The sequence below is a fragment of the Chiloscyllium punctatum genome, chromosome 11, assembly GCF_047496795.1.
Source record: "Chiloscyllium punctatum isolate Juve2018m chromosome 11, sChiPun1.3, whole genome shotgun sequence".
Classification (NCBI taxonomy): Eukaryota; Metazoa; Chordata; class Chondrichthyes; order Orectolobiformes; family Hemiscylliidae; genus Chiloscyllium; species Chiloscyllium punctatum.
Window position 1 is genome coordinate 83,722,579 of NC_092749.1, and position 22,180 is coordinate 83,744,758.

The 22,180-nt window shown below is 44.5% G+C and overlaps 1 long non-coding RNA gene across 2 annotated transcripts in view; it reads right to left on the minus strand.

Annotated features, from left to right (window-relative positions):
* The window catches only part of LOC140482609 (uncharacterized), an 82,943-nt gene that overhangs the window by 27,741 nt on the left and 33,022 nt on the right, over positions 1-22,180 (minus strand). For both annotated transcript variants that reach the window (XR_011961765.1, XR_011961766.1), the window contains one exon: positions 5,741-5,825. This is a non-coding gene — a long non-coding RNA (uncharacterized lncRNA). The remainder of the gene's footprint in view (positions 1-5,740; positions 5,826-22,180) is intronic.

Below are 22,180 nucleotides of genomic sequence, written 5' to 3' on the forward strand. Positions count from 1 at the left end.
GTGAAGCAGCAGTGTAAACAACTGAGCTATCTTTACAGCTGTTCAGCTTATTATTGCCATGTTCCATCATAGTGGTCCAAGGACAGAAAGCATGACTTGGGTTTTCTAATGATATAACATTCTTTTGGCAGCTTGAATCTCAGTGAATTCCAGCTGTGTATGATAGCCCTGGTTCTAGACAGGAGTCATGAATACATCAGTGCATAGTCCTTATCATCCAATGGCCAATTTTTTAGATTAGATTAGATTAGATTAGATTACTTACAGTGTGGAAACAGGCCCTTCGGCCCAACAAGTCCACACCGCCCCGCCGAAGCGCAACCCACCCATACCCCTACATCTACCCCTTACCTAACACTACGGGCAATTTAGCCTGGCCAATTCACCTGACCTGCACATCTTTGGACTGTGGGAGGAAACCGGAGCACCCGGAGGAAACCCACGCAGACACGGGGAGAATGTGCAAACTCCACACAGTCAGTCACCTGAGGCGGGAATTGAACCCAGGTCTCTGGTGCTGTGAGGCAGCAGTGCTAACCACTGTGCCACCGTGCCGCCCTTTTGTTCTGCTGTGGTCTTTTAAATATAATTGATATGGAGGAGAGATGTTGCCTTGAAGTTGACAAGACAATAAATGGTCTTGGGACACTGACCTTGAACAAATCTGGCCATGTGCTCAGGCTACATATTCTGGCTTGGGCAGTCTGGGATGACTCACTACCAGACAAGAACAGGGATACTGGCTAAATGAATGAAAAGCGACTGCTGCCAGGATGTCAGGCACAAATTCCAGGTCTGCACAGCTGTAGATTCAGGGAGTAGACTTTCCCAGTTCAGGAAAATAAAGAGTTCACATAGAGTCATAGAGATGTACAACATGGAAACAGACCCTTCGGTCCAACCCGTCCTTGCCGACCAGATATCCCAACCCAATCTAGTCCCACCTGCCAGCACCCGGCCCATATCCCTCCAAACCCGTTCCTATTCATTTACTAATCCAAATGCCTCTTAAATATTGCAATTGTACCAGCCTCCACCACATCCTCTGGCAGCTCATTTCATACACGTACCACCCTCTGTGTGAAAACGTTGCCCCTTAGGTCTCTTTTATATCTTTCCCTTCTCACCCTAAACCTATGCCCTCTAGTTCTGGACTCCCCGACCCCAGGGAAAAGACTTTGTTTATTTATCATATCCATGCCCCTCATAATTTTGTAAATCTCTATAAAGTCACCCCTCAGCCTCCGACGCTCCAGGGAAAACAGCCCCAGCCTGTTCAGCCTTTCCCTGTAGCTCAGATCCTCCAACCCTTGTAAATCTTTTCTGAAACCTTTCAAGTTTCACAACATCCTTCTGATAGGAAGGAGACCAGAATTGCATGCAATATTCCAACAGTGGCCTAACCAATGTCCTGTACAGCTGCAACATGACCTCCCAACTCCTGTACTCAATACTCTGACCAATAAAGGAAAGCATAACAAACGCTTTCTTCACTATCCTATCTACCTGCGACTCCACTTTCAAGGAGCTATGAACCTGTACTTCAAGGTCTCTTTGTTCAGCAACACTCCCTAGAACCTTACCATTAAGTGTATAAGTCCTACTAAGATTTGCTTTCCCAAAATGCAGCACCCCGTATTTATCTGAATTAAACTCCATCTGCCACTTCTCAGCCCATTGGCCCATCTGGTCCAGATCCTGTTGTAATCTGCGGTAAACTTCTTCTCTGTCAACTACACCTCCAATTTTGGTGTCATCTGCAAACTTACTAACTGTACCTCTTATGCTCACATCCAAATCATTTATGTAAATAACAATAAGTAGAGGACCCAGTAGAGGACAAGTCGAGGATCCTTGTGGCACTCCACTGGTCACAGGCCCCCAGTCTGAAAAACAACTCTCCACCACCACCCTCTGTCTTTTACCTTTGAGCCAGTTCTGTATCCAAATGGCTAGTTCTCCCTGTATTCTATGAGGTCTAACCTTGCTAATCAGTTTCCCATGGAGAACCTTGTTGAACGCCCTACTGAAGTCCATATAGATCACATTTACTGCTCTGGCCTCATCAATCTTTTTTGTTACTTCTTCAAAAAACTCAATCAAGTTTGTGAGACAAGATTTCTCACGTACAAAGCCATGTTGACTATCCCGAATCAGTCCTTGCCTTTCCAAATACATGTACATCCTGTTATCACAAATCAACGCATACGCACTGGAACACTGCACTGAAGGAAACCTACAATCTGGGCAAACCCTTGTGCTCACAACTTGGAACTGCAAAACCATGAGGCATTACTTATATCAGCAGTAACATGGAAGGAGAAGAATGCTTCCAATTATGGCCAGCTTGACAGCCATGGGCAATGTGAGCTGTGCCCTGCTCAAAGACTGCTGGGTGGTGACTGATTTATACATTTACCTTCCTTCATTCCTGCTCCATTATCCACTGAGGCCTTGGTCACCTTCAATGCTATCTTTTTCCCTTCTTGTTTATTCAAACAGTTTTTTAAAATTTAAAAATTTTCTCTAATCTGGTATGTCGTATCTGCAGATCTATTCTCCAACAGTACATTGAGGAGAACAAACGTGGATTACGCAATCGCATCACAAAACACCTCCCTTCCACGAGCTCTGGTCATTACCCACTTTAATTCTTGTTTCTACTTGCATTCTGACCTCTCTGGCTTTGGCCTCTTATGATCTTCTAATGAAGCTCCGTACAAATATCATTTTACTTGGTACTTTACAAATGATCTAAAGTTAACAGGATTCCAGGGCAGCTTGAGAGCTGTCACTGAAACATCCTTGTGTTGTGGGGTTGGAGAGGAGGTGGACCATTCACTCATGAACTCTACTACTAGAAGATTAATGCAACAATATTATTATTTGATATTCGCACATATAACCTGGTCAAATCCATTCCTAAGTATTAATTATTATAGCAGGTGCTCATTGTCAAACAACAACCGAAAGAATGAAAGATTGGAATGTGCCCCCTTTTTTGGTTGCAAACAAGTTGAAGTAATTTAAAGTTGCTATCTGAGTGAAAAAAAAGAATAAAATTAAATAAATGAAGATAACAGTGCACATATACCCACAGGGGCCAGGAAAAGAAAAACACCCCAGAAAATGTTAGATACTGTGAAATCTGGTGTATTGAAACCATGGCCTCAATGTGCCTTTGATAGAGGGATCCCACACTGTGCTTGGCTACTAATAATATCAGGGCTGCACGGTGGCTCAGTGGTTAACACTACTGCCTCACAGTGCCTGGCACCTGGGTTTGATTCCAGCCTCGGACGATTGTTTGGAGTTGGCACATTCTCCCAGCACCTGGGTGGGATTCCTCCCACAGTCCAAAGATGTGCAGGTTAGGTGAATTGGCCATGCTAAATTGCTCAGAAATGTTTAGGTTAGGTGCAGTAGTCAGGGATTAAATGTAGAGTGATAGGGTATGGGAATAGGTCTGGGTGGGTTACTCTTCAGAGACTTATTGGACTTGTTGGGCCAAAGGGCCTGTTTCCACACTGTAAGGATTCTATGAATTAAGTAACTGTCAATTCTTTTGAGTGTGGAAAGCCAAATGGGAATGGCAAAGCTTGGCACCAGAAGCTTTCTGAATGAAAAAGTGATCAGTATGTGACTTTTTTCTGGTGCTGATGTCTTTGCTGTAAATATAACAATTAACATTGGCAGACAAAATGTTTCCCACCCTGACTGAGCATTTAGATTCAGTTAGAATGAGGACCTATGGGTTTTTTTTTTGCAATATCAGTGACAACTGATAAGAATTGAGAAACCTGCATATTGAGTATTAACTGATCAGTCATATAAATGAAACATAATGATCTTAATAAAATTACAAGGATGTTATTGTTGCTGTACATAAGACATAGGAGCAGAAATTAGACCTTCCAGTCCATCAAGTCTTCTCCGCCATTCGATCATGGCTGATAGGCTTTTCAAACCTTTTCTCACTTTCTCCCGTAACCTTTGATCCCCTTGATAATCAAGAAGTTATCTATCTCTCTTTTAAATATACTCAATGACCTAGCATCCACAGCCTTCAGAGGTGATGAATTCCACAGATTCACCACTCTCTGGCTAAAGAATTTTCTCCTTATCTCCATTCTAAAGGGTTTTCCCTTTACTCTAAGGCTAGGCCCTCAGGTCCTTGTCGCTCCTGCCAACGGAAACATCTTCCCAACATCCACTCCATCCAGGCTGTTCAGTATTCTGTAAGTTTTAGTCAGATCCCCACTCACTCTTCTAACCTCTATCAAGTATAGTCCCAGAGACTTCAAATGTTCCTCATGTGTTAAGCCTTTCATTCCAGGGATCATTCTTGTGAATCTCCTCTGGACCTGCTCCAGGGCCTGCTCCTTCCTGAGGTATGTGGCCCAAAATTACTCACAATACTCTAAATGTGGACTGACCAGACCCTTAAAAAGCCTCAGAAGTACATTTCTGCATTTATATTCAAGTCATCTCAAGGTGAGTGATAACATTGTATTGCCTTCCTAACTACTGACTCAACGTAGGACTCCCAAGCCCCTTTGCACTTCAGATTTCTAAATTTTCTCCCCTTCTCCATGCCTCTATTCTTCCCACCAAAATACATGACCTCACACTTTCCCACGTTGTATTTCATCTGCCACTTCTTTGCCCACTCTACTAACCTGTCTAAGTCTTTCTGCAGTTTCCCCACTTCCTCAATGCTACCTGTTTGTCTGCCTATCTTTGTATCATCTACAAACACAGCCAGAATATCTTCAGTTCTTTTGTCAAGATCTTTAATGTATAAAGTGAAAAGTTGTGGTCCCAACACTGACCCTTGTGGAACACCACTTGTCACTGGCTTCCATCCTGAGAAGGACTATTTTATCCCCACACTCTTCCTTCTGCCAGACAGCCAGGCTTCTATCCATACTAGTACCTTGCCTCTTACACTATGAGTCCTTGTCTTACTCAGCAGCCTCCTGTGTGGCACCTTATCGAAGGCCTTCTTGAAGTCCAGATAGATAACATCCATTGACTCTCCTTGGTCTAACCTGCTCATTACCTGCTCAAAGAATTCTAAAGATTCATCCGGCATGACCTCCCTTGATGAAACCATACTGACTTTGCCCTATTTTTACCAAGCAATTCCAAATATTCAGAAATCTCATCATTCACAAAAGATTCCAAAATCTTATTAATGACTGAGGTCAGGCTTATCAGCCTATAATTTCCCGTCTTTTGCTTTACTTCCTTCTAAAACAGTTGCGGGGTTACTTTAGTGATTTTCCCAGTCCTCTGGGACCTGCCCTGACTCCAGTAATACCTAAAGACCACTACTAATACCTCCACCAGCTCTTCAGCTATCTCCTTCAGAACTCTAGGGTGTAGACCATCTGGTTTATCCTCTTTCAGATCTTCCAGTTTTTCTAGTAGCTTTTCCTTAGTGATGGCTACCGTACTCATCTCTGCCCCCACTAACTTTCTCGAATGTGTCCAAACCCTTAGAAGGCAAGGTCACATAACTAATTTACTCATCATTTAAGTTGCCATATTCACAGTGCTCTACAATTCCATACAAATTGTTTAATACTTTCTTCTTGGTGATGGATCAACTTGCTAAACGTAGCTTGCTTGATAATGGTATTTGATTATCACATATCATCTGCTATTACTGGCTCATCAGATGTGGCTTTTACATCATCAAACCCCTGTTTCATGAGAGAAGTGTCTAGTTACCTACCCATCGCAGATAATAGCATATTGATCAGCTCACTACATGAAACAAAAATCGAAATTGTTGGAGAACCCCAAGAGGCCTGGAGCATCTGTGGAGAGAAAGCAGAGTTAACGTTTTCTTTGTACCAAAACCCGGTGCCATGTACTGCCTGCTAAATTTGCAGCAGGAATTCAGCTACACTGAATTTTTTTTTGCAGCAGAGAGTGGCAGGAGCTGGGCAGAAGTGAAATCGGAGTGCAAAGCCGGTCGGGAAGGTAAGTGATTGTTATTTAAGAACTTACCTGGATGCCAACGGTCTTTTTGCAGCAGAGAGCGGCGGGAGCTGGGTGGAAGTGAAGTCGGAGTGCAGAGCTGGTCGGGAAGGTAAGTGATTGATATTTGAGTGGAGTGATATTTGAGGTGGGTGAACTTCAGGCGTGGATCGGTACTTGGGACTACGATGTTGTGGCCATCACGGAAACATGGATAGAAGAGGGACAGGAATGGTTGTTGGAGGTTCCTGGTTACAGACGTTTCAGTAAGATTAGGGAGGGTGGTAAAAAAGGAGGGGACTGTGGCGTTGCTAATTAGAAATGGTATAATGGCTGCAGAAAGGCAGTTCGAGGGGGATCTGCCTTTGGAGGTAGTATGGGCTGAAGTCAGAAATAGGAAAGGAGCAGTCACCGTGTTGGGTGTTTACTATAGGCCCCCCAATAGCAGCAGAGATGTGGAGAAACAGATTGGGAAACAGATTTGGGAAAGGTGCAGAAGCGACAGGGTAGTAGTCATGGGCGATTTCAATTTCCCAAATATTGATTGGAAGCTCTTTAGATCAAGTAGATTGGACAGGGCGGTGTTTGTACAGTGTGTCCAGGAAGCTTTTCTAACTCAGTATGTAGATTGTCCAACCAGAGGGGAGGCCATATTGGATTTGGTACTCGGTAACGAACCGGGACCAGTGATGGTCTTGTTAGTGGGTGAGCATTTTGGTGATGGTGACCACAATTCTGTGACTTTCACCTTGGTTATGGAGAGAGATAGCTGCGTACAACAGGGTAGGTTTTACAACTGGGGGAAAGGTAAATACGATGCTGCAAGACAGGATCTGAGGAGCATAAGTTGGGAGCATAGGCTGTCAGGGAAGGATGTCGTGGAAATGTGGAACTTTTTCAAGGAACAGATATGACGTGTCCTTGATATGTATGTACCTGTCAGGCAGGAAAGAGATGGTCATGTGAGGGAACCTTGGTTGACAAGGGAGGTTGAATGTCTAGTAAAGAGGAAGAAGGAGGCTTACATAAGGTTGAGGAAACAAGGTTCAGACAGAGCGTTGGAGGGATACAGGATAGCCAGGAGGGAGTTGAAGAAAGGGATTAGGAGAGCTAAGAGAGGGCATGAAAAATCTTTGGCGGGTAGGATCAAGGATAACCCCAAGGCTTTTTATGCGTATGTGAGAAACATGAGAGTGATGAGATCAAGGACAGTAGTGGGAGACTGAGTATTGAGTCGGAAGAGATAGGGGAGGTCTTGAATGAGTACTTTTCTTCGGTATTTACAAATGAGAGGGACTGTATTGTTGAAGAGGAGGGTATGAAATGGACTGGTAAGCTAGAGGAGATACTTGTTAGGAAGGAAGATGTGTTGGGCATTTTGAAAAACTTGAGGATAGACAAGTCCCCCGGGCCTGACGGGATATATCCTAGGATTATATGGGAAGCAAGAGAGGAAATTGCAGAGCCGTTGGCAATGATTTTTTCGTCTTCACTGTCAACGGGGGTGGTACCATGGGACTGGAGAGTGGCGAATGTTGTGCCCTGTTCAATAAAGGGAATAGGGATAACCCCGGGAATTACAGGCCAGTTAGTCTTACTTCGGTGGTAGGCAAAGTAATGGAAAGGGTACTGAGGGATAGGATTTATGAGTATCTGGAAAGACACTGCTTGATTAGGAACAGCCAGCACGGATTTGTGAGGGGTAGGTCTTGCCTTACAAGTCTTATTGAATTCTTTGAGGAGGTGACCAAGCATGTGGATGAGGGTAGAGCAGTGGATGTAGTGTACGTGGATTTTAGTAAGGCATTTGATAAGATTCCCCATGGTAGGCTGATGCGGAAAGTCAGGAGGCATGGGAAAGTGGGAAATTTGACCAGTTGGATAGAGAACTGGCTATCCGGTCGAAGTCAGAGAGTGGTGGTAGATGGTAAATATTCAGCCTGGAGCCCAGTTACAAGTGGAGTTCCGCAGGGATCAGTTCTGGGTCCTCTGCTGTTTGTAATTTTTATTAATGACTTGGAAGAGGGAGTCGAAGGTTGGGTCAGTAAATTTGCAGACGATACGAAGATTGCTGGAGTTGTGGACAGTGAGGAGGGCTGTTGTCGGCTGCAAAGGGACTTAGTTATGATGCAGAGCTGGGCTGAGGAGTGGCAGATGGAGTTCAACCCTGTCAAGTGTGAGGTTGTCCATTTTGGAAGGACAAGTAAGAATGCAGAATACAGGGTTAACGGTAGGGTTCTTAGTAAGGTGGAGGAGCAGAGGGATCTTGGGGTCTATGTTCATAGCTCTTTGAAAGTTGCCACTCAGGTGGATAGAGCTTGTAAGAAGGCCTATGGTGTATTAGCGTTCATTAGCAGAGGGATTGAATTCAAGAGATGTGAGGTGATGTTGCAGCTGTACAGGACCTTGGTAAGGCCACATTTGGAGTACTGTGTGCAGTTCTGGTCGCCCCACTTTAGGAAAGATGTGGAAGCTTTGGAGAGGGTGCAAAGGAGATTTACCAGGATGTTGCCTGGAATGGAGAATAGGTCGTATGAGGATAGGTTGAGAGTGCTAGGCCTTTTCTCATTGGAACGGCGAAGGATGAGGGGTGACTTGATAGAGGTTTATAAGATGATCAGGGGAATAGATAGAGTAGACAGTCAGAGACTTTTTCCCCGGGTACAACAGAGTGTTACAAGGGGACATAAATTTAAGGTGAAGGGTGGAAGGTATAGGGGGGATGTCAGGGGTAGGTTCTTTACCCAGAGAGTGGTGGGGGCATGGAATGCGCTGCCTGTGGGAGTGGCAGAGTCAGAATCATTGGTGACCTTTAAGCGGCAATTGGATAGGTACATGGATAGGTGCTTAAGCTAGGACAAATGTTCGGCACAACATCGTGGGCCGAAGAGCCTGTTCTGTGCTGTATTGTTCTATGTTCTATGTACACTGCTGTTTGGTTGGGATTTGCAACCTGTTCAAAGCTTTCTGTTCATAGCAGAGACTTCTTTTACTCACCCAGTCACTCACTGCTATCAGATAATTTTGTTAGCCTTGTGTTAACATATAATACTTCTGTCTCTGCTTAGGTAAACAAAGCATTAACTTTATTAAGAAACTTCATCTTGCCTGGAAGGTCTATGAGACAGCAAGATCATGTGACGTTGTATCATTTGCTGTGATGATGTGCACTGTATCTCATTAGCATATTATACAGTTAGAATCAACGCATTATGACTTATTCTGTCCATTACTTCCCTCCTTTCACGTAGTCAAATGAACTTACATCTGTCAAGGCCATAGGACATCAAGAGAAATTGCTAAGAAGGGTCACTGGACACAAAATATTGACTCTGCTTTCTTTGCACAGAATCTGCCAGACATGCTGAGTTTCCCTAACAGTTTCTGTTTGTGTTTCTGACTTCCAGCATCCACATGTACTTGATTTTATTCATCAAAGAAATTGAAACCTCTTCTATATTTTCATGCTTAACTTCTGAGTTTGCAAATTATAATCATAAAGGCTGGTGACATGATCACATTTCCAGAAGCTTCAGAACCTCCTGCATTGTATAGACATTCCATTTGAAGCTGACAGAAATAGTTTGAGTTAAGCCATTTGCTTCCAAAGGGAAGCATCAAGACTCATTCTGCTAAAATGGGTGCAAATGCTTTCATCTCGCAATGGAAACTCCAATGGGAGAGACAAAGCAACATAATTAGTTTAATAACTTTGCAACTAATCCATTGAAATGGGCCATCAGTACCTGAAATGCCTGCTCTTGTCACATGATTGAAATTGGAACTGATTGAATTGTTTAAACATAAATTTTGGGATTGTAAATTAGTTGCTGTGTGACTTCCAGAGGGAAAGAAGAAATCCAGACTGAGTTGGCAGCATGCCTTAGACTCTCCATCTCTGTCTCCAAGTTGCTGACTGGAAAGAAGCCTAAATCTGCCTGCAGGGAGGAAACATTATTGGGTCCAGCTCAGCAAGGAAATTATTATTGGATCTGACCCCCGAGATGTTCTAACTCATGAGGACTGATTATTATTACCTCTAGATTAAGGAAAACATAAAATTTATTTTGTCAGTATTCACACTGGAAAAAGACAGTGTTGTGGAGGAGAATACTGAGATAAAGGCTACTAGTCGAGATGGGACTGAGGTTCACAAGGAGGAGGTTCACAAGGAAGAAGAAGGCTTATGTTAAAATGAGATGTGAAGGCTCAGTTAGGGCGTTTGAGATTTACAAGTTAGACAGGAAAGACCCAAAGAAAGAGCTAAGGAGAGTCAGGAGGGACATGAGAAGTCATTGGCAGATAGGATCAAGGAAACCTCTCAGGCTTTCTATAGGTATATCAAGAATAAAAAGAATGACGAGAGTAAGACTAGGGCTAATCAAAGATAGTAGTGGGAAGTTGTGTATGGAATCAGTGGAGATAGGCGAAGCACTAAATAAATATTTTTCATCAGTATTCACATTAGAAGAAGACAATGTTGTTGAGGAGAATACTGAGATACAGGCTACTAGTCTAGGCAGGATTGATGTTCATAAGGAGAAGGGTGTTAGCAATTCTGGAAAGTGTGAAAATAGATATGATTTGGAGATTTTGGTGTTGGACTGGGGTGTACAAAGTTAAAAATCATAAAACACCAGGTTATAGTCCAACAGGCTTAATTGGAAGCACACTAGCTTTCGGAGCGACGCTCCTTCATCAGGTGGTAGTGGAGGACACAATTCTAAGGCAAAAGTTGATAGCAAAAGTTTACAGTGTGATGTAACTGAAATTATACATTGAAAAATACCTTGATTGTTTGTTGAGTCATTCATCTGCTTGAGTACAATGATAGTTTCACTTCTTTCATGTGTAAGTCACAAAACCTTTTTTTTTAAAAAGTTGCATTCTCAGGTTAGCTGTAACAATGGTGATAGCTAGACAATATGTTGAAGGTGTTGGCCCACTGTGTTCTCTGTCTATGCCATGATGTTTAGATTGATTCTAACCTAAAAAATGAGATAACGGAGTTTTACATAAATTCATGCAGTTTTTGAGCAAAGTACCATGTAACTTTGCAAGTACAAATTCACCCCACAAAATATATGTGTGCATGTGGGTCCTTGTCTGTCTGTCTGTGTGTGTGTCTGTCTGGGGTGGGGGTTGTGAGTGTGAGAGAGAATGTATGTGTGTGTGTAGTGAGTGTAGAGGGTCTTAATTCTGTGAGGGGGTGCATGTGTGAGTGTGGGAGTATGTGTGCGTGTCTGGGGTGGGGGGTTGTGAGTGTCTGTGAGAGAGAGTGTATATGTGTGTGCGTGAGTGTAGAGTGGTCTAAGTCTCTGAGAAGATGCCTGTGTGAGTGTGGGAGTGTGTGTATCTGTAAGGGTGTGTGTAGTGTCTGTGTCCATGTGTATGTGTGTGTATAGGAGTGTGTGTATGTATAGGAGTGTGTATGTGTGTGTGTAGGACTTCTTCTCTATGCAGGACCTCCAACCAATATTATATACTCTCTCTCATGCTCACAACCCCCACCCCAGACAGACAGACAGACACACACAGACAGACAAAGACCCACATGCACACATATATTTTGGGAGGTGAATTTGTGCTTGCAGAGTTACATGGTACTTTGCTCAAAAACTGCATGAATTCATGTAAAACTCCGTTATCTCACTTTTTAGATTAGAATCAATCTAAACATCATGGCATAGACAGAGAACACAGGGGGCTAACACCTTCAACATATTGTCTAGCTATCACCATTGTTATAGCTAACCTGAGAATGAAACTTCTTTGAAAAAAAGTTTTGTGATTTACACATGAAAGAAGTGAAACTATCACGGTATTCAAACAGATGAAAGACTCAACAGACAATCAAGGTATTTTTCAATGTATAATTTCAGTTACATCACACTGTAAATTTTTGCTATAAATTCTGCGCCTTAGAATTGTGTCCTCCACTATCATCTGATGAAGGAGCGGTGCTCCAAAAGCTAGTGTGCTTCCAATTATATCTGTTGGACTATAACCTGTGATTTTTAACTTTGAAAATAGATAAGTCCCCTGTGCCGGATGAGATTTATCCCAGGATTCTCTGGGAAGCCAGGGAGGAGATTGCCGAGCCTATGACTTTGATCTTTATGTCGTCATTGTCTACAGGAATAGTGCCAGAAGACTGGACAATAGCAAATGTTGTCCCCTTGTTCAAGAAGGGGAATAAAGACAACTTTGGCAACTATAGACCAGTGAGCCTTACTTCGGTTGTGGTTAAAGTGTTTGAAAAGTTTATAAGAGATAGGATTTATCATCATCTGGAAAAAGAATAAGTTGATTTAGAAAGGTTTTGTAAAGGTTAGGTCACGCCTCACAAACCCTATTGAGTTTCTTTAAGAAGGTGACCAAACAGGTGGATATGGGTAAAGCAGTTGATGTGGTGTATATGGATTTCAGTAAGGCATTTGATAAGGTTCCCCACATAGGCTTTGAACAAAATGTGGAGGCATAGGATTGAGGATGATTTAATGGGTTAGATCAGAAATTGGTTCGCTGAAAGAAGACAGAGGGTGGTGGTTGATGGGAAATGTTCATCCTGGAGTTCAGTTACTAATGGGGTACAAGGATCTGGGGCCACTGCTGTTTGTCATTTTTATAAATGACCTGGATGAGGGTGTAGGAGGATGGGTTAGTAAATTTGCAGATGACACTAAGGTCAGTGTGGAGTTGTGGATAGTGCTGAAGGATGTTGCAGGTTACAGAGGGACATAGATAAGCTGCAGAGTTGGGCTGAGAGGTAGAAAATGAAGTTTAATGCAGAAGCGTGTGTGATGATTCACATTGGAAGGAGCAATAGCATTGCAGAGTACTAGGCTAATGGTAAGATTCTTGGTAGTGTAGATGAGCAGAGAGATCTCAGTGTCCATGTAAGTAGATCCCTGAAAGTTCCCACCCAGGTTGATAGGGTTGTTAAGAAGGCATTCAGTGTGCTAGCTTTAATTAGTAGAGAGATTGAGTTTTAGAATAATGAGATCATGTTGCAGCTGTTCAAAACTCTGGTGCAGCCACACTTGGAGTATTGCATACAGTTCTGATCACCACATTATAGGAAGGAATTGGAAGCTTTGGAAAGGGTTCAGAAGAGATTTACCAGGATGTTGCCTGGTATGGAGGGAAGGTCTTAAGGGACTTGAGGCTGTTTCTGTTAGAGAGAAGAAGGTTGAGAGATGACTAAATTGAGACATATAAGATAATTAGAGGGTTAGATAGGGTGGACAATGAGATCTTTTTTCCTCACATGGTGATGGCGAGCATGAGGGGACATAGCTTTAAAATGAGGGGTGATAGATATAGGATAGTTGTCAGGGATAGGTTTTTTTACTCAGACTAGTAGGGGCATAGAATGCCCTGCCTGCAACTTCCTGCCCAAGATCCACAAGCCTGACTACCCCGGCCAACCCATCATCTCAGCCTGCTGTTGCCTCACCGAACTCATCTCCACCTACCTCGATACTGTCCTATCCCCCCTGGTCCAGGGACTCCCCAAATACATTCGGGACACCTACCCATGCCCTCCACCTCCTCCAAGATTTTCATTTCCCTGGCCTCCAACGTCTCATCTTCACCCTGGACACCCAGTCCCCTATACACCTCCCTCCGCTAGGACCAAGCCCTCCGTTTCTTTCTCTCCCGATGTAGCCTTCCACTGATACCCACATCCACCTGGTTAAACTGGTCCTCATCCTCAATAATTTCTCCTTCAAATCCTCCCAATTCCTCCAGATGAAGGCGGTAGCCATGGGCACCCGCATGGGCCCCAGCTATGCCCTCTCTTTGTTGGCTACGTAGAACAGTCCATCTTACGCAGTTACACTGGCACCGCTCCCCACCTTTTCCCCCACTACACTGATGACTGCACCGGCACCATCTCCTGCTCCCACGAGGAGGTTGAATAGTTCATCAACTACACCAACACATTCCACCCCGTCCTTTAAGTTCACCTGGACCATCTCTGACACCTCCCTCTCCTTCCTGGACCGCTCCATCCCCATCAACAGTGACTAACTCAACACTGACATTTTCCACAAACCCACCGACTCCCACAACTACCTGAATTACACCTTCTCCCACCCTGCCTCCTACAAAAATGTTATCCGTTATTTCCAATTCCTCCGTCTCTGCTGCATCAGCTCCTAGGAGGACCAGTTCCACCACAGAACACCAGATGGCCTCCTTCTTTAAAGACTGCAATTTCCCCTCCCACGTGGTTGATGATGCCCTTCAGTGTATCTCATCCACTTCCCGCACCTCCGCCCTTGAACCCCACCCCTCCAACTGCAACAAGGACAGAACCCCCAGTCCTCACCTGCCACCCCATCAGCCTCCGTATATATTGCATCATCCTTCGCCATTTCTGTCATCTTCAAGTGGACCCCACCACCAGGGATATATTTCCCTTCCCACCCCTATGCACTTTCTGTGAAGACCTTTCCCTCCATGACTACCTTGTCAGGTCCACACCCCCCCAAAAAACCCACCCTCGCCTTGCGGGACCTTCCCCTGCCATCGCAGGAATTGCAAAACCTACACCCACACCTCCCCCCTCACCTCCGTCCAAAGCACCAAAGGATCCTTCTACATCCATCAAAGTTTCACCTGCACTTTCACACGTCATTTATTGTATCCGTTCCTCCCAATGTGGTCTCCTCTACACTGAGGAGACAGGACGCCTAGTCGCAGAGTGCTTCAGAGAACATCTCTGCACCAATCAACCCCACCATCCCATGGCCGAACATTTCAACTCTCCCTCCCACTCTGCCGAGGACGTGCAGGTCCTGGACCTCCTCAAATGCCACTCCCTTACTATCTGATGCCTAGAGGAAGAACGCCTCATCTTCCGCCTCGGGACCCTCCAACCCCAGGGCATCAATGCGGATTTCACTAGTTTCCTCATTTTCCCCCCAACCTTGCCCTGGTTTCAACCTTCCAGCTCAGCACTGCCCTCATGATCTGTTCTACCTGTCCATCTTCCCTCCTGACTATCCATTCCACCCTCCCCTCTGACTTATCACCATTAGCCCCACCTCCATCCACTTATTGCACTCTAAGCCACCTTCCCCCCAACCCCTTCCCCTCCCATTTATCTCTCTGTCCCTGAGGCTCCCAGCCTAATTCCTGATGAAGGGCTTTTGCTGATTTTCCTGCTCCTCTAATGCTGCCTGACCTGCTGTGATTTTCCAGCACCACAGTCTCAACATACCACAGACTGCCTGCAAAAGTAGTAGACTTGCCAACTTTAAGGGCATTTAAATAGTCATTGGATAAACATATGAATGATAATGGAATAGTGTAGGATAGTCATAGAGTCATAGAGATGCACAGAATGGAAACAGACCCTTTGGTCCAACCCATCCATGCCGAACAGATATCCCAACGTAATCTAGTCCCACCTGCCAGCACCCGGCCCATATCCCTCCAAACCCTTCCTGTTCATATACCCTTCAAAATGCCTTTTAAATGTTGCAACTGTACCAGCCTCCACCACATCCTCTGGCAGCTCATTCCATACACGTACCACCCTCTGTGTTAAAAAGTTGCCCCGTAGGTCTATTTTATATCTTTCACCTCTCACCCTAAACCCTCTAGTTCTGGATTCCCTGACCCCAGGGAAAAGATTTTGCCGATTTACCCTATCCATGCCCCTCATAATAGCACAAAATTGAGGGCTGAAGGGTCTGTACTGCACTGTAATGTTCTATGTTTAATCCATCTCCTCTTCTGGCATGTCCTCCTTTAACATCCTGAGTGCTCATGTGTGTCAACACAGTACTGAAGCAAATCCCCACGTTTTAAATGTATTGATAGTTAGCTTTATCTTTTCTTTCATCTTTTTTGATCCGTTATCAGAGGAAAGATGTACTGGCATGGGACGCAGTCCAGACAAAGTTCACTGGGCTGATGTCAAGTCTGGAGGGACTGTTTTATGAGGAGAGGCTGAGTAGATTGGACCTTTAGTTTTAGAATAGAGAAAAATGAGACTTGACCTTATTGAAACATCAAAGATTCTTTGGAGACTTGATGGGGCCCATGCAGAAAGGTTGTTTCCCCTTGTGGGAGAATCTAGGATCGGGGGCATAATCTCACAGTAAGGGATCACACACTTAAGACAAATGTGGAAGAATTGCTTCCCTTAGAGGAGGGTAAATATGTGGAATTCTTTACAGGCATATGTCGTGGGTGGGTCAAGGTAGATCAAAGTATACTCAAGGCTGAACTAAACTGATTATTCAGTAGACTAACCAGTAAATCAAAGATTAAAGGAATAAGGTAGGAAAGTGGAGTTGAGAATTAGCAGATCAGCCATGATCTCATTGAATGGTACAGCAGATTCTGGATTGTATTTCCCACTGTACCCCTGTGTCTCATGATTAAATAATTTTGCTGTGGGTTTATTTCAAAATTTGGAATTCAAAAACCAGCGTTTTGGGAGTATCCCTCTGCCTGTCTAAGTGACATGAATAGAAAGAGAAAGAAGTAAATCAAACAATGCCTTGCTGCTATCCTCCATCTATCCATGACACCTGATTGAGCAAGCTTTTGAGCATCTGACTTAATCTCATGTAATTTTGTCATACTTTGCTTAATAATTCTTCTGTGAAAGACCATTGGATGTTTTTATCATGTTAAAATGTAATATGAATGCAATGTGTTGTTACTTCAGTCTGGCATTCTCCTCCCCATGCCAGCCTCCAGTCTAAGTCTTGCATCCCGCGCCAGCCCCAGTCCAGGACTCGTCTCTTTCCGCTGGTCTCCGGTCTGGGACTCACTTCCCCGCACCAGTTCCCAGCCCATGACTCTCCTCTACACACCTGTTCCCAGTTCAGGACACACCTCCCTACACTGGCTTCCAGTCTGGGTTCTCACATCTCCATCCGTGTGATGGCCTCTGGACTGGGACATGTCTCACCACACTGGCCTCCTATCCAGCACTTGTCTCCAAGACCCCTGACCTCCTCCATTCCCTTCCATGTTAAGTTAAAAAGTTAAGAAGACCATCTTGGTCTCTGTTTTTGCCCTTTCCTGTGCTTGATGTGAAGTGCTGGCCCTCACTTGTGTCTCTCTCTCTCTCTCTCTATCAGGAAGAGATGCCTATGGTCTCTCATGAACAATGCCATTGTGTAGAAACATCAGCAAACAAACAATACTCTACTTTCAATTAAGAATAATATGGAGTTAGTAAAAGCCACACTTTTGATTTCTATGTTTAAAATATTCAGGAGCTCTCCATGTCACAATGCAGCTGTCTTGCTAATTTTTCAGAGTAAGCTTTTATTGCCCAAATTCCTTCAACAATAGGTCTGGATCTTTTATTTGGAGTGACACAAATTTCTTATTATTATTTTCTGGTTGGATCTGTCTGCAGTAATGTCAGGAGAAATGTATTAAGGGTAGTGGAAGGGGTGATCACCACCTCAAATCACTTGTGCTCCTGCATTTATACTTCAACAGGAGTCAACACCTTTAAGGGAGAAAGAAGGAAAACTGGAACAAAGCTCAGGAGAAAACAGTTCAGTTTTCATTGATGCATTGCATTGCGAACACGCTAACAATAATCCTTTCAAAATGTAACACAATTGATGTACTACATCTGAATTTCAGAAATGCTTTTGGTAAGAGGCAGCTAACAAAAAAGATTAGAGTGTGGGAAATCGGGAGACAAGTAGTAGAATGGATATCTAACTGGTTAGAAGACAGAAAGTAGGGTGTTGCGGTAAATCAGACAGAATGGTAGTACACTTGAGTAAAGTTAACTACAGAGACATAAAAAAGGAGCTGGCTAGAGTTGATTAGAAGGGGATCCGAGCAGGGAGGACAGTAGAGCAGCAATGACAAGAGTTTCTGAGGGTAATTCAGGAGGCTCAGCAGAAATTCATCTCAAGGAAAAAGAAACATACTAAAGGAGAGGACCAGGCAATCATGGCTGACAAGGCAAATTAGGGATAGCATTAAAGCATAGGAAAAAACAGGCAACATTGTGAAGAGTAGTGTGAAGCCAAAGGATTGGGAAGCCTTTAAAAACCAGCAGAGTGCAACAAGGAGGAAAAGATGAAATATGAGCATAAGCTAGCTGGTAACATAAAAGAAGAATGAAAGAGTTTGTTTTAGACATAGTAAAGCTGGGAGAGAGGCAAGAGTGGACATTGGACTGCTGGAAAATGCAGCTGGTGAAGTAATAAAATGGGGAATAAAGAAATGGCAGCGGAACTGAGTAATACTTTGCATCAATGTTGACAAGGTCCTGGGTCTTCACAGTGAAAGATACCAATACCATAACAGGACTTCAAGAGAGTCAGGGGCAGAGGTGGGTGTAGTGGAGGTTTTTGGGGGACTGAAAGGTCTGAAGCTGGATAAATCACCCAGACCATATGGACTACTAGGGTTCTGAAGGAGATAGCTGAAGAGATTGTGTAAGCACTAATGATAATTTTTCAGGAATCTCTAGAGTCGGGGAGAGTCGTGGAGAATTGGACAATGGTTTATTAACAGTTGTGTTTAAAAAGGCAGAGGATGAGAAGTTGGTTAGCCTGACGTTTATCATTAAGAAAATTTCAGAATCCATTATTAGGGATAAGATTATGGAATACTTGAAAGTGCATAGTCTTAACAAAAGGTAACCTCTCGTTACCTTTTGACAATGAGAGGTCATGCTTGACAAATCTATTAAAATTCTTTGAGGTAATGAGCAAATCAGACAAAGGAGAGCCGATTGAGTGATCTGTTTGCATTTCCAGAAGGCCTTTGACAAGGTGTTTACACAGAAAGCTGCTAAATAAGATAAAAGCTAGAGGTCTGGTACTGGTATCGAATCCCTACAGTGTGGAAGCAGGTCATTCACACCGACCCTCTGAAAAACATTCCACCCAGACCCACCCCCTGTACCCCATCCCTGTAACTCTGCATTTCCCACAGCTAATCCATTTAGCCTGCACATCCCTGGACACTGTGGGCAATTTAGAATGGCCACTCTACCTAACCTGCACACCTTTAGATTGTGCGAGGAAACTGGTGCACCAGTGGAAATCCATAAATGGATAGAGGTTTAGTTGATTGGCAAAAAGCCGACAGTGGGGATCAAAGGTCTTTTTCAGGATGATAGCCAGTAACTATTGGAGTTCCACAGGGGTCAGCATTGGGAATACAAATGTTCATGTTATCCATTAATGATCTGGATGATGACACTGAGGGCATTGTTGCTAAGTTTGTCAATGATACAAAGATAGGTGGCAGGACAGGTAGTGTTGAGGAATTGGGGAGGCTGAAGAAGGCTGGGATATTGGGCAAAGAAGTGGCAGATGGAATAAAATATGGGAAAGTGTGAGATTATGCACTTTGGTATGAAGAATAGAGATGCTGACTTGGGAGTTTTAGTTTAGGATTCTCTTAAGGTTAATACGCAGGTTCAGTTCGCACTTTGGAAGACAAGTTCAATGTTAACAATAATTTTAAGAGGGCAGCACAATGGCTCAGTGATTCGTATTGCTGCCTCACAGTGCTAGGGGCTCAGGTTTGATTCCAGTCTTGGGAGACCGTCTGTGTGGAGTTTAGTTGTTCTTCCCATGTCCGCCTGGGTTTCTACCAGGTGCTCCAATTTCCTCTCAGTCCAAAGATGTGGAGGTTAGGTGGATTGGCCATGCTAAATTGCCCTGCAGTGTCCAGGGATGTGCAGGTTAGGTGGGTTAGCCAGGGTAAAATGGTTGGGGGGTGGTGGGGGGGGGGGGGGGGGGGGGGGGGGAGGTTACAGGGATGAGGTCTGGGAGAGTAACTCTGCAGAGGGTTGGTGCAAACTCTGTGTCTAATGGCCTCTTTCTGTACTGTTAGGTTTCTATGAAGGTGCTGAAAATGTGTTGCTGGAAAAGCGCAGCAGGTCAGGCAGCATCCAAGGAACAGGAGAATCAACGTTTCGGGCATAAGCCCTTCTTCAGGAATGAGGAAAGTGTATCCAGCAGGCTAAGATAAAAGGTAGGGAGGAGTGACCCTGGGGGAGGGGCGTTAGAAATGCGATAGGTGGAAGGAGGTCAAGGTGAGGGTGATAGGCCGGAGTGGGGTGGGGGCGGAGAGGTCAGGAAGAAGATTGCAGGTTAGGAAGGTGGTGCTGAGTTCGAAAGATTTGACTGAGACAAGGTGGGGGGAGGGGAAATGAGGAAACTGGAGAAATCTGAGTTCATCCCTTGTGGTTGGAGGGTTCCTAGGCGGAAGATGAGGCGCTTTTCCTCCAACCGTTGTGTTGCTATGGTCTGGCGATGGAGGAGATTAGATTAGATTACATTACAGTGTGGAAACAGGCCCTTCGGCCCAACAAGTCCACACCGACCCGCCGAAGCGCAACCCACCCATACCCCTACATCTATCCCTTACCTAACACTACGGGCAATTTAGCATGGCCAATTCACCTGACCTGCACATCTTTGTGACTGTGGGAGGAAACCGGAGCACCCGGAGGAAACCCACGCAGACACGGGAGAACGTGCAAACTCCACACAGTCAGTCGCCTGAGGCAGGAATTGAACCCGGGTCTCCGGCGTTGTGAGGCAGCAGTGCTAACCACTGTGCCGCCGTGCCGCCCATGGAATCCAAGGACCTGCATGTCTTTGGCAGAGTGGGAGGGGGAGTTGAAGTGTTGAGCCACGGGGTGGTTGGGTTGGTTGGTCCGGGTGTCCCAGAGGTGTTCTCTGAAGCGTTCCGCAAGTAGGCGGCCTGTCTCCCCAATATAGAGGAGGCCACATCGGGTGCAGCGGTTGCAATAAGTGATGTGTGTGGAGGTGCAGGTGAATTTGTGGCGGATATAGAAGTATCCCTTGGGGCCTTAGAGGGAAGTAAGGGGGGAGGTGTGGGCGCAAAAAAAAATAAAATACACCCTCACCTTGACCTCCTTCCACCTATCGCATTTCCAACGCCCCTCCCCCATGTCCCTTCTCCCTACCTTTTATCCTAACTTGCTGGACACACTTTCCACATTCCTGAAGAAGGGCTCATGCCCGAAACGTCGATTGTCCTGTTCCTTGGATGCTGTCTGACCTGCTGCGCTTTTCCAGCAACACATTTTCAGCTCTGATCTCCAGCATCTGCAGTCCTCACTTTCTCCTTTCTATGAAGGTGAGAATACATGAGCAGGGATGTACTTCTGAGGCTGTATAAAACTTTGGTCAGACATATTTGAACATTGTGGTCAGCTTTGGGCCCCGTAACTCAGGAAGGATGTGTTGGCCTTAGGAGGGGTCAGAGGAGGTTCACAAGAATAATTCTGGGGATGAAGAGCTTGTTATGTGAAAAGCAGTTGAGGACTCTTAATCTGTAATCAATGAAGTTTCGAAGGATGGGGGGTCGTGGATCAGATTGAAAATTGCAAAATCCTGATAGGCCTGAATAGTGAAGATATTTCTACATTTAGGAGAGATTAGAACCTAAGGGAACAGCTTTTGGGGGAAGGAATGACCCTTTAGAATTGAAATGAGGTGAAATTTCTTTAGCCAAAGGGTGGTGAATCTATACAACTCATTGCCACATAAGGCTGTGGAAGGCATATCATTGAGTGTCTTAAAGACAGAGATACATAGGTTCTTGATTAGTAAGGGATCAAGGGTTGCGGGGAAAGGCAGGAGAATGGGACTGAGAAACATATCAGTCATGGTGGAATGGAGGAGCAGATTCAATGGGCTGATCTAAAGGGTGGCAGTAGGTGAGAAGTCTAGTCCCACAAAGACCAATGCTAATCTAATGTTTGTTTGCACTTTATATGAATGACTTAAACTTTGGTATGAAAAAGACAATTTCTAAATTCATGCATGACATCAAATTGGGATAGATAATCAATACTGAGAAGGACTGCAACAAATGATGAGAAGTCACAGAATCAGAGATGTATAGCACAGAAACAGGCTCTTTTGTCCAACTTGTCCATACCGACTAGATATCCTAAATGAATCTAGCCCCATTTGCCAGCACTTGGACTATATCCCTCTAAACCTTTCATGTACCCATCCAGTTGCCTTTTCAATATTGCATTGTACCAGTCTCCACCTCTGAGAGCTCATTCCCTATATGCACCAGCCCTTGCATGAAAAGGTTGCCCCATAGTCCCTTTTAAATCTTCCCCTTATCACCCTGAATCTATTACCTCTAGTTCTGGACTCCCCCACCCCAGGGAAAAGACCTTGTCTAT